General features: G+C 37.5%; 1 protein-coding gene across 3 annotated transcripts in view; it reads left to right on the plus strand.

The window, feature by feature from the left end:
* The window catches only part of PCDH9 (protocadherin 9), a 663,031-nt gene that overhangs the window by 143,988 nt on the left and 507,007 nt on the right, over positions 1-12,036 (plus strand). The window lies entirely within an intron of this gene.

A 12,036-nucleotide genomic window follows, 5' to 3' on the forward strand; every position in this document is an offset into this window, starting at 1 on the left:
AAACCCAAAAACAACCAAACCCAAAAAAATAACCTATCTAACATAAAAATCCATGCTTGCTAGGAAGGAGTTAAATATAACAAGCCTTTTTTTCTGTCTACTTTGCTAATCTGGTCACTGTGTTAGATCCACAATTGCCTATGAGGTTATCTACCCTGTTAAAGCTCAGAAGAATTTTCAGTGACGCTCATTTGTAGTTATACCTGCTGGGGAAAGAAAGAGCTTGTGCAATTACAACTTCTCTTATAGCCATTGCTTATCTGAGTCTGCCTCCGAGTCAGGAAGCCTTTTCTGGCTTGAGCAGTGCAGTGAAGAATGACTCTGCTGCCAACAGAATGGAAACTCGAAACGAGATTGAGTTTAAATCCACAGCTGGGACTTGAGCACTTGGCACCAGGGATCATAAGGTCATTGCAGTAAGACAGGGAACGCTCATGCATAGTGTGTAAGAAACACATCAGCTTGCCAGTCCTCACTGCAGATTTTCACTCTGTGGTATGTGTGTGCTGTACAATAGATAACCATTTTCTCAGACTGCAAGAAAAACACAAGTCTGTATGAATTTTTTTCCTTTTTGTGGTCAGCCAAAAATATTTACCCACAGTAAATMGTTATTTATTACAGTTGTCACTTCCAACACATTGGAAATGGATTTTCATATTCTTTTTGACAAAAGACACAAATGTCTATGAAATATTATTGCATTGTTCAGGAYAAGAAAACTCACATAACTGAAGGCAATTTTTTTTAAACATTGTGTGGGATTTGTGTATATCTTCTAATGCCTTTCAGATTCCAGATTGCGTGACCACTACATTTAATAATAACAATAAATTCAGGGAAAAAATACAGATTGCTTGTAAAGGTAAAGCTATATTGGTAGACAGTTACAGTTTGCAGATTTTCTTTWCAGTGTTTATTTCAGGTTGGATATATTACCTTGCATTATTCTTGATAAATGACCAGAAGAGAAATCGCTTCTTTTTAAAGAGCCAGTATAACCTCTGAAACTGGAGATGCATATTAATCTTACAGCCAATAATCCTGCCTGAAAAATACATAAAATGCATTTTAATAGAATSAGAAGTAATAATTTCTTGCAGTGAAAGAAAGGAGAAAGCTTCACTTAGAAAGCAGAAACCATTCTTGCTTCAAGGGCTTAGGGTGAAACTCAGTAGTGTACAGGGAAACAGGCATGGGAGCATATTTGGGAATATGGAGAAGACTGAACTAGCACGAATAGAATTGTTTGGTAAGAACATACTAACAAGAAAAAAAACATTTACTTGACATTTATAATCTGTTTGTAACTTTGGTAATTACTAATGCACTGATCTCCCAGCCACTGAGCATGTTTTGTCTGCCTTCTGGTAAGCACGACAAACTTGTCAGAGATTAGATGTATGTACTTTATACAGTATATAAACTATACTTTCAGGCATCCGAATCCTCACAAGAGAGAGCTGATGAACCCCCTAAGCTTTGAAAAACAGAGCTTGCGTGGGATAATTGAAATGCCAGACATAAAGCCATATTAAACTGAGCTTCATCAGTTAAGCCTCTCACAGAGCTGCATGTGCTGTATAAAAGCTAGCAAAGCAACCAACTGCTGTTCTAACTTTCACTTTCAGATGACAAGATTGATTTCTTTTTTTRTGGAAAATGGGGAAGAACTAGGACCTAAAAATGCAAATAATCCATACCAAGGATAGACTAAATGCGTGAAGGAAACCATAAGAGCTCCAAAAGGWAGAACTGAAAKCTCTATCATTTGATTTAAATAGACKTTAACACTRTAGACTATTAAAATAAAAACAAATCCAGATTTGGGAGTCTTACCGTTTGAGAAAACATTCAGTATTAACTGGATGGAAAAAAAGAAAAAACCTTTTGCACTTTGCTGAGTCAAAAAWTTTAAAAAATAAAAAAGGGAAAAAGCGTTTCAAGAGTGCTGGCACATATTGTTCTGAATTTAAATGAGCTCCCTGCAGTTGCTCAGTGAAGCTGGCATTCTTGACAGGCCAGCAACTTCAGTTTAGTGATCAGCTACTTTGGGTTTTAGGATCTGTGGCTCTGATAGGAATTGGGATGCTTCAGGCAGTCCCCACTGCAGAATGGGAGGCAAATACGGTGAGAATTGGGCTTCTAGGCATTTCCAATCTCCAGGATCATTGACAGAACATCCCTGGCATAACTAACTGCCCTTATGGGAATTCTTAAAACACTCTTTGGATTCATCGGCACTTCATCTATGCAGCAGACATGGACCCAAATATTTGTTGGGGTCAATGAATGTAGAGTCACAGGAACTCCTCMGGGAAGCTGAATAGAACTTGTAGTAATGAGGAAAATGTCACTTTTCAGTAACTTCCCTGTGTTTTTTTTTCTGTTTTGTAGCGGTGCCATCTCAACTTTGCTTGACAAAGCTTCCCACCTATTCCAAAGCTATTCAAACTTTCATTTATACTGAAACAATTTTGACTGCCAAATCCAGCATTTATTCAGTAAAACWAATTTTTCCTGGCTGTGCTACATTGTAGCATCTTGATATTTATTTAAATCCTTTTTTTTCTCTCTTTTTTTTTTTCTCTATTGGCAGCACAGTTTCTTTGGCTGCAACTTCTCATGCTTCTCAAAATGGTGCTTAAAGACTCACAACTCAGATACTGATTTACTGCTCATACTTCCCCTTCTCCCCAGTTAAATTTTTTGTCCATTTCTTATTACATGACATGATTGTGTCTGTTTAACCGTTTCCTACCCAGCTTCCACTTGGATTTTTGTTGCATCATTTGCTGATAACCAGGAAACTTGTAAAATAAATAACTTAGTTTAATCTTTACTTTACCCAGTGTTTTTACAAAACAGGTTTTGTTATTTTAAGGCTTGTTCTGCCAGATGACTAACACCCAACATCTTTAAAAATAAGTATCAAGGTTAGAAATATGGCCCTGTGTGTTCATTGGCACTACTTTTATCTTGGCAAAATGACAATCAGGCTCTCAAAATATGATAGGACAATAACCATTAAGCTCCCACCTCTTAACCTTTCACTGTGCTTTTTCACCTWTCTGTATTAACCACAGTGCTTTCTTTCATTCTGATTTATTTTTATTGTATGCTTCCACTCAGATTGCAGTAATGCTGATTTTTGTGGCTTCTATGTACAAAGCACACACTCTTGCAGTAATMCAAATTTTGTTTATTCCATTTCAGGGGCAAGGGGGTTTGAAGAGAAGTACTATGAAGCATTCTCTTCATAGTTTCCCTAGCACAGGTTACAAATTATCTTTGACTGCTRTTGCAGGCAGCAGTGTACTAAAATGACAAAAGAATATTGATAGATGAAGGAATCCATTAACTGTTTGTGGCTGTGATTTTTCTCATCTGTGGTGAAYAAGTTTCAGTATATATTCTGCCAAATAAACCCATAGCTCATAGACGCTTCAAAACAGTTTCAGGRGGTTTCACTCATACAGAATACCTTTGTCTGGTAAAACTATTGTGAAATTATGCGGTGACATTTCAGCCATTGAAAGTGGCCTTTCTTTGCTCTAATTAGACAGCTGAGACTGTCAGCTTTTTCCAAGGAATGAAATTTTTATGAGATTTATAGTGGCCACTTCTTCAAGAGGAATTAGCTGTGAAAGGACATATCTGAGTAGAAAAACTTGCCGCTATGCAAACTGTTTGAGAGTATGAGGAGTGCTGTTAAACATACACTGGCACAGGATGGGTGGTTTCTCAGAATCTTTTTCARAAGTTAATTGCATGCATCCCAGGCTTGTCCTGTGAGTACAGCAGTCAGGGGCTGTCTTTGGTGGCACTGTAGAAACTTTCATGGCCATTGGCAGGTCATGCTCCACAGATCACATTTATTCATGTATTGGAATAGGCCTCTTTTTAGTGCTTTTCTGAAGTTTGTGGGAAAAACCTCTTCACAGCTCCTTCCTTCATTGGAGCAGAGCATCTGTGTATCACTCAGCAGGATTTGCTAGCTCTTAGGTTCCAGAGTACTGTGACTCTGTGAAGGAAGGAAAATGTTACATTCCTGAATTTCCCTCACATAYCTTATCACTATTTGCATCCCTTGGAGTTCCGTGTTTACAGCCCTTGGGAGAACAAAGCCTTGAGAAGGTTTCAATAAAAGTAGACAGAAGGGTGGTATACTAGCAGTTATTACTTTGTTAGTGAGGAAACAAAGGCAGACGTGATGTCGATGAAAATCAGAGCTCAAGGTGTAGAGTGTATATAGTGTTACAAGACCTACCACACATGATCATCTCTGCTTGTCAGTAATACCAGATTTTTAGGATCAGATGATTTGATATTTAAAGCARGACAACTTGCCAAAATAATTACTTTTGTATCTTCCAGTAGGTACACTCCTTGTTCAAATCAGTAAAATACCCATCCTCAGGTTTCATTAAGCATGAGCCAAATGTCACCACCTCCTAAAARTGTGCTGCAAGATTCCAATATGTAGCTGCCTTCTGCTTATACTCCAATAAGCTTGTGATAAGTTCACTTTAAACCAGATTTTCTTCCTGTTCCTTGCTTCCTTACCCTCTTTTCTTTGCTCATAAGGGTTTAATTTTCACTAGCTTGCCAAAGCGTAATTATACTTGCTGCATATAAATACCCAGTGGAGATCAGAAGAGAAGACAGAGAAAGTAATTTTTAGAATTCTAAAAAAAATGTCAAATGTAAACTGAAAGTGCTAACAGTATTGGAAGTGTGTGGGCTGGATCACTAATTTCCACTAAGGCAGRCTTCATTCAAGGGGAAAATATGGTTAAATTAGACACACTTAGGTAATGAATTCTTGCATATCCCTAATGAGCACTTCAGATTATCGGCTATTAGAATTCTAGTACACCCAACCCAATTTTGGATGGGATATTGCCTACACAACTCTCAGGAAAAAGAACTACCTTCACTTTTTAATATATGGGCAGTTCATTTGACTGTATAATGTGTGTCATAAATGCTGTCAGTTTAAATAGGATTTAACTATCTGTGTACACAGAAAATACAGTCTGGATTGTGTGGAAAGTCCTTGTTTTTTGTGTTAATTTGTGATTCGCTGAATTCCAGTGAGGCAGCTTTAACAGACTGAAATTGCAGCAGCTCCAGTGACTTTTAGCAAGTGGTTGGGAAAGAACAAAATAATTCTGCACTTAGTATACACACTATTTTTTTTTTTTAATTTTGTCAGGGTATTAATTCATTTCTTTGTGTAATCTTTGATGGGCAATATGGACTGTGGGTTGGACAATGAAACCACAGATACAGAGTTTACATTATTTAGAGTTATATTTTGAGGTTGCATTTCTGTTAACATAGCTTAAAGAAAAAAATGCCTCCAGATCACAAAAGTGAAATTCATATGGTCTAATCAGGAATACCTTGAAGTCAATGAAAAGATTCCTGTTAATGCAAATGGACCTTATATTAAACTGAAAACCATCTCCTTCAAAGTTCTTCTGAACTCTGCAGTCGCTTTTTTAAATAGATTGCATATTCTCTAATTCTCTTACTAAGAGCGTCTTTTACTGATCTCTTTTTTTCAATTTTGCCCTAATAGCTTTCTCCTTCTCAGCTTTTATTCTGGGTCTCACTGTTAACTTCTGTACAATTCTACAGACTTAAATCCCCATCTTTTGTCTTCAATCAAATAACTCTTCAAAACTCACCCCTTTTATGRGGCCTTTAGGGACAACCCATTGACTTCAAAAAATCTGAAAAACAAATAATATACTAGGCAAATACACAATATGGTTATTACCTTCAGTGGAAAACTGTGGTTTTCCAGTACACTCAGGAATATTCTCCTTTCCTGTGTGGTTTTTCTTCAYGCCACTTTTTTTGCATTCTCTGTAAGTTTTTTGTTCATTGCCATTAAAGAACTTTTGCATTTGGTTTACTGTCACTAATGTTTTAACATTTTTGCACAAGTTTTGTCACCTTATTTCCCTATAGTGTGTAATTCACACATGGGGTTAATATATCTCTGAGTACAGGAACCCATTAGATTTTACACTTAAAAATACTCTGCTGCTGATGTACTGTCATACTCTGCTTTTATTTCATAGTGATATTTTAGAAATGCATATACAAATTTATTTGAATGTCTGTCCAGGATGGTAACATTACAAATAGGAATGAATTGTCCTGTAATCTTCTCTGGTTTTTGAACATTAGTTTTATTTTACTCTGTACAAGTGTAATCAATTTCTTCCATTACTTGCTATGAACGAAGGWTTCAACAGAACACTGATAGGTGGATAGGAGTTCGTTTTGGACCTCTGTGCATATACAAAAGATTAATAAACTCCTTGAAGGTAAACTACATTTCTGTAGCCTTTCTGAATGCATTAAAATTTATGTCAGCCTTTCCCTTCTGTGTCAGGTCATGAGTGACATTTGAACAGCAAGTTTTGTTACATGTGACATATCTAGACTGTCTCTGGATTTCTCTTTAAAAATCAGAACAACCTCTTCCCCAGCCCCTCCTCAAGCCCACAAGCACAGAACAATTCCATAATGGTGCCATTTCCAAAGCCCTTTCTGTCATCAATAGAATGATATACACAAGTCATTCTTTTGTTAWATAGATTCAATGCTGTATCAATAAAGGTTATTTTGTTATAAACAAAGACTACCAAAGCATCCTTTTAATGGTGAAGTGTTTCAAATATAATTTGTCTATTATCACGCAAATAATATGGTAAAATAAAGTTGTTCAGTTTTTAACAAATCCAGTTAGATACCAGATCTTGGTTTATGCCTTTATACCATCACAAGAAGCAAAAAACTCTTTGAATTTGCATTAAGATTCTTTTGTGCATATRATGCTTAGAAAACTTTCTTCTACTCATATTTTGCAACCAAGGTTAAGAGTAATAGATACAGAAAACAAATTAGATCTAGAAATATTTGAAATTACAGGCTCAGATTTTCCTTGGCTGAGTTAAGAGCTCAGAGTTAAATACAAAGGGATTATTATGGATCTGCTTACTAATAACTATGATTATCCCAAATGAAAAGAGTAATTGTTATATATAAATTGCAAATGGGTCCTCACAAAACAGCATGTTTTCTCAAGACCCATGTGCAATGCAAATATAACAGCGTAGTTGTTCTTAATAAGGCTTTCTGAACATTTTTTCAGCAACTTTCTTTTTTTTTGTCAAATTTGTGAAACTGAACTCTTATCTATTATGAAAATATAATGATAAGAAAAAGTAGGGCTGCTTGGCATAAGATAATACTAAACGCAAGATGCTTGCACGATGTTCTCTTGAAGATCAGAAACTTGTTGGTTATCATGTGGTATGTTTCAACAGGAGGTCTGTTTTTTATTTTTGTCTTGAGAGATGTTTCTCTTTACAGTTGACATCAAGCTTTCACATCAAACCTTCACATGTATAAACAAGATCAAAAGTTTTGAAAACTTTAAATTCCTCAGTCAGCATTTCTTTTATGAGCTCAGTCATGATRTTACTTTACATAGCATGGTATGACTTTTTTCCCTGTTTCCTTTTAGTTATTTTTCATAGCCATGGAAGAATTAATGGTGTTACAACCTGAGAAACAGAGCAGCATCAGAAAATGGGTTAAAACAATGATCTGAATCAAAAAGTCTGGATATAAATGGATAGCTTTCATCAGTCAATAAGGAATAGACAGAATGGGATTGTCATACTCTGCTGCTTTTCAGTTCTTAAACAGCTTAATTTTTTTAAGATAACAGTCTTTTTTTCATGCACAAACCTGCATCTTGGATAATCTAAGCAAAATCAAACCTAGAGGCAAGAAGATAAGCAGCAGGGGTGCTTCTGGGAGGCAGAGGAACTGGGCTATAAGGGATCAATGGGAAAGATTCCAAGGAAACGGGAGTCTTTGTGTTCAGTTCTTGCACAATTTCAAAGCTGCTTCACAGAACCCCTTGTTTCATTTTATTTTACTTTCTTTTATAGACGTGACCAGAAAAATAAAAATCAGTAAAATCTTAAAATTATATGATGTTTTCTCAATACTGTAGCATCTTCTGTCATTGAAGGGTCAGATTTTTCATTCCTTTAGGATGGTATGATTTCATCAACTTTGTGGCTGCACAAAGCTGGGTTTCCAGCAATTTATGACAACTAAAACTGGTTTTCAAACTGAATTCCCTGATTTTGTTTTCATTTCTTAAGCGATTCAGAAAGTATTTTAAGTACAACTGCRTATTTCTTCCCCTGACATTTGTCTGACCTTAAATAGTTAAAGCTGACACCCAAGTAGGTTTGTTTKTTTTTTTTTAGTGCACAAGTCTTTGTGATGTGCATTTAGGTGTTGTGTTTCCATCTTACTAACTTGTTGTTCCATTTTACTAACTGTGTTCATTTAACTTCTCCGAGTTGAGCTGGAAGACTTGTATTTGGAGCTGTAGCWATCAGTGGAAGTAAATGAGTTGCCTCTAGTTACAACACTTTTTTTTTTGCCCCTTAAGCAGCGGTAGTAAGGAAGCTTGGAACAGGATGAAAAAAAATCAAAATAATTGGATGTAAGAAATCTGAAGGTACAGCAGAGATGTCTTTTTCTTTTTACAGGTAACTGTAGAATTTGAATAATTTAGCCTTTAAAATGTTGTTTATTCTGTTGTGATCAAGAGGAAAAAATGTCACTCCTTTCTTTTGCTGATGCCATTTACAGGGTATGATTACAGATGCATGGTGTAGGTGCTTGTGTACAAGGAGCCTTCATCTTGGTGAGGAGCTTTACTCTATGAAACAAATCAACCAGAAGACTTGAAAAAAAAAGAAAGAAAAAAAAAAAAAACGCTACACTTGGATTTGCCTAGGACTAGTCTGGGTATTTAAAAGCTCAGAAGTTTGACTTGCAAAACTAGGCATGATAAATCTGTCATAAACTATAGGAAGACCTTTTTTGGTTCACCACCCAAGTCATGGCCATTTTTTTGCTTTGTTAAATAGGTGTTTGTGGCCACCCCATCTATTGTGCACTGGAACTGGTTGCTGCCTGTTGCTGTTCGGGACAGTGGCTTCCCATGGGCTGGGGCTGGCAGCTGGGATTGGGGGGCAGGGCAGGGTCCCCGCTGTCCCAGCCAGGAGCAGGGCAGCTGGCAGGTGGCAGGAGCAGCCTCAGCCCTGGGCATCGGGCTCTCCCTGGGGGCTGGATGAGGCCGGGCTGGGAGTTAGCCCAAGGTCTGGACTAGTGGCAGGAGAGCTGGGCACAGGCAGGGCTGTTGATGCAAATGGTGGTGAGGAGTGGTGGCACCTGCTCTTCACAGCACATAGTGTTTCACTTGTATTCCCTTTCCTGCATGTGCACACATTGTTGAAATTGCTGTTGTATGTGAGTAAATCAAGAGGCATTGGGATTATTGGCTCCAGGTGCCATGAAATGGTCTGGTACCTTTTTGCCACCTCCTGAAGTTGGAAAATCGCTGTTGTCTTGCTTTTCCTTGGGGAGTTGCAGTTCAGACTGTCATTGTCAAACTGTGTTTTAGTAGTGCTATGTGCTGCCTGGTACGAGTCATTGTGGAGCCTTATTCATAGTGTCATGCCCATATGTGATTTGTCAGCACTGCTTCACCACTTGTGGGAAGATGGTGGTGTGCTGTCATTAATATTCCTATTCTGGGAAAGCCAACAGAAAGTGTTCGTGGAAAAGTGCGAATAAATCAAGGAACAGATCTCTTACCCAGAACTTTGTAGTAGAACTTCGTGTGCTTTGAAATGTGACCAAAACACTCAAAAAAAAAAAAAAAAAAAAAAAAAAAAGAGATTTCACGACTTGTTACCCTTGTGCCTTCCAGAAAAAAAAAAATGCTGTGTTTTCTGGAACATATTGCTTCACCAAGTCCAGAATATAAATTCTGTTCTGTGCCACACCACTGCAGATAGTCCACTGGAAATACTTTGCTTGCCGAGTGAAGCACAGCCCGTAGCATGCCTTAGGGCATGGCACTTGTGGGGCTCAAGTGATAGCTGAGTTACTCTATATACGCCGTATAGTTGCTTAAACTTACTTCAACATAAAACAGCACATTTACACATTAGACAAGCACAAAGTGGTCCATGTGGAACCACTTTCACTTGAGGCAAAGTGTCCTTGTAGAGTTTTGAAGTGTGGAGTGAATTTTATCATTTTAAATTGTACAAATAATCAGAAAAGAAAGTTAATTTGTGGGGTTTTTTTTACTGTTTCAGGGCGATAAAGGGGATTTTTTTTTTTTTTTGATGGGTAGGGGGGCTAAGACAAATTACCCTTTTGTAAGGATGTAAGCCAATTTCCAAAGGAATATAAAATAAAATAATGAATGTGGGGAGTGAGCCTCTCAGATGAATTCAGATATGTGATGAGTAMGTTTATTTTGTGCTTTATTATGTGGAGCTTTTTGTTTAGGTGGGTGCAAATGAAATAATTGTGTTGGATTCATGATCTGTCAGAAGAAGTACTARGCATTTCTTGTTTTCTGGGAAAACCCTAGTTATTAGATATACYAGTTGCTTATCTGAATATATTTCAAGATCAGTGTTACAGGCTGTRTTCTGTGTTCTGCATCCTACTTGAAACACTGGTGTCTGCAGAGGGATAGTGGAGTATGAAATTTATCACTTTACCTTACAGGTTTTGGGGCAGGTATGCTGCACTTGTGACKTTAAAAACTTTTTCACATCTTATGATCTAGTTCTTTTAATTAAAAAGTGGGTTTTTTTTTCCCCCTGAGAAGCTTTCCGAAAAACACTCACTGAAACATAGTAAACAATTTGAATTATTTGGATTTAGTGATTCAGGTAGGAGTATTCCCAGTGTGCAGTGAAAGATCTGAGAAGACTGATTCATGAACAGCAGCAGTAATTCAGAGACCAAAATGTGGTCCTTTGAGTTTTCAACACACTAGATTGCAGAGGATTAAAACTAAAGTCTTYCCGTGGAAGGCATTGGAATTACATGTGGGAATGAAGCCACCACATCCCAGTCACCGTACTACAATAGTAAACTGCAAGTAAAATGCTTGTTGGAGCAACTGAGGRTTTCTTATTTTTTGCTGTGACTGTGAAAGCTTTGGCAGTTGCCTTTTCAAGCCTAGAATGTCTGGGTTTCATGGAGAGCTCAGGATTGCTTAACGAGGGGTGGTCTTTACAGCTGCCTGAGCCTGAATAGACAGGACAATCTAAAAATCAGCCTCTCTASAATGTAGTTCACTGTGTGTTAAGCCCCCATTTTAATTTACAGTCCATAATATAGTTTCTTTGGCAGGAATTCATAAATCTCCATTTCATCTGTACGACTGCTGCATTATAATGGAGCTTTCTCTGGTGCTGCCTCTATCTCCACGGTGCCTGCCTTTTAGGACTTGCAGAATGCAGCGGTAGSAATGTCACCTGGTGCCAGTCCTTGCAGATGCCTGGCGTTACTGAAAATGCATTGATACCTCACATTGCCAGGCAGGGCCACAGTCATTAAAATTTTGTCACATAAACCCTGCTGTCTTCACCAAAGAGGAATTGAGAGCCATAGCAGAGGACGATCATGCATTTTATCAGAATCTTCTGAAAGGGGAAAAMCAGCATGTTCTGAGCAGGAAGAAACCAGAATTGCATTCCTTTTAATTTAAATATAATATAATACAATGTCAAAATCCTTGAAATTGACATTTATCTACTGTAGTTCATTTTAACRTTTTCCCCAGAGTGGCTCAGTGTCCCATGGTTGCACAACAGTTCAAACCAGTTGCACATGATGTGATTTTCATATGTTTCTCCTTCAGGGCAGATATTCATCAAAGCATGCAACAGACAGCTAAAGSAAAAGGCAGCAAGCTATAGATTATCACATTGATTTTTTTTAGGGGTCAGACTGTCAGATTAGTGGGTTTAGAGGCAGGGCTATTTGTGCTTTCTAGCACCAATGCAGATAGAAACTGCAGGCATGTAACTAAGCAGAAAATTCTACAGGTAAGACAATTAAGAAGTTTCCATTAAAAAAAATAGCTAAGCCATTTATTGGCCAAACTCTTTT

This window comes from Malurus melanocephalus, unplaced genomic scaffold, assembly GCF_030028575.1.
Source record: "Malurus melanocephalus ecotype Western Australia unplaced genomic scaffold, MMel_1.1 scaffold_148, whole genome shotgun sequence".
NCBI classification, from domain to species: Eukaryota; Metazoa; Chordata; class Aves; order Passeriformes; family Maluridae; genus Malurus; species Malurus melanocephalus.